Genomic DNA, 1,895 nt, shown 5'->3' on the forward strand with positions numbered 1-1,895 from the left:
TACACCCAGGAGGAGTAGAAGGCAGGAAATAATCAAACTCAGAGCTGAAATCAACCAAGTAGAAACAAAAAGGACCATAGAAAGAATCAACAGAACCAAAAGTTGGTTCTTTGAGAAAATCAACAAGATAGATAAACCCTTAGCCAGACTAACGAGAGGACACAGAGAGTGTGTCCAAATTAACAAAATCAGAAATGAAAAGGGAGACATAACTACAGATTCGGAGGAAATTCAAAAAATCATCAGATCTTACTATAAAAACCTATATTCAACAAAATTTGAAAATCTTCAGGAAATGGACAATTTCCTAGACAGATACCAGGTATCGAAGTTAAATCAGGAACAGATAAACCAGTTAAACAACCCCATAACTCCTAAGGAAATAGAAGCAGTCATTAAAGGTCTCCCAACCAAAAAGAGCCCAGGTCCAGACGGGTTTAGTGCAGAATTCTATCAAACCTTCATAGAAGACCTCATACCAATATTATCCAAACTATTCCACAAAATTGAAACAGATGGAGCCCTACCGAATTCCTTCTACGAAGCCACAATTACTCTTATACCTAAACCACACAAAGACACAACAAAGAAAGAGAACTTCAGACCAATTTCCCTTATGAATATCGACGCAAAAATACTCAATAAAATTCTGGCAAACCGAATTCAAGAGCACATCAAAACAATCATCCATCATGATCAAGTAGGCTTCATCCCAGGCATGCAGGGATGGTTTAATATACGGAAAACCATCAACGTGATCCATTATATAAACAAACTGAAAGAACAGAACCACATGATCATTTCATTAGATGCTGAGAAAGCATTTGACAAAATTCAACACCCCTTCATGATAAAAGTCCTGGAAAGAATAGGAATTCAAGGCCCATACCTAAACATAGTAAAAGCCATATACAGCAAACCAGTTGCTAACATTAAACTAAATGGAGAGAAACTTGAAGCAATCCCACTAAAATCAGGGACTAGACAAGGCTGCCCACTCTCTCCCTACTTATTCAATATAGTTCTTGAAGTTCTAGCCAGAGCAATCAGACAACAAAAGGAGATCAAAGGGATACAGATCGGAAAAGAAGAAGTCAAAATATCACTATTTGCAGATGACATGATAGTATATTTAAGTGATCCCAAAAGTTCCACCAGAGAACTACTAAAGCTGATAAACAACTTCAGCAAAGTGGCTGGGTATAAAATTAACTCAAATAAATCAGTTGCCTTCCTCTATACAAAAGAGAAACAAGCCGAGAAAGAAATTAGGGAAACGACACCCTTCATAGTAGACCCAAATAATATAAAGTACCTCGGTGTGACTTTAACCAAGCAAATAAAAGATCTGTACAATAAGAACTTCAAGACACTGAGGAAAGAAATTGAAGAAGACCTCAGAAGATGGAAAGATCTCCCATGCTCATGGATTGGCAGGATTAATATAGTAAAAATGGCCATTTTACCAAAAGCAATCTACAGATTCAATGCAATCCCCATCAAAATACCAATCCAATTCTTCAAAGAGTTAGACAGAACAATTTGCAAATTCATCTGGAATAACAAAAAACCCAGGATAGCTAAAGCTATCCTCAACAATAAAAGGACTTCAGGGGGAATCACTATCCCTGAACTCAAGCAGTATTACAGAGCAATAGTGATAAAAACTGCATGGTATTGGTACAGAGACAGACAGATAGACCAATGGAATAGAATTGAAGACCCAGAAATGAACCCACACACATATGGTCACTTGATTTTTGACAAAGGAGCCAAAACCATCAAATGGAAAAAAGATAGCATTTTCAGCAAATGGTGCTGGTTCAACTGGAGGGCAACATGTAGAAGAATGCAGATCGATCCATGCTTATCACCCTGTACAAAGCTTAAGTCCA

This window comes from Rattus norvegicus, chromosome 11 (genome assembly GCF_021556685.1).
Source record: "Rattus norvegicus strain SHRSP/BbbUtx chromosome 11, alternate assembly SHRSP_T2T, whole genome shotgun sequence".
NCBI classification, from domain to species: Eukaryota; Metazoa; Chordata; class Mammalia; order Rodentia; family Muridae; genus Rattus; species Rattus norvegicus.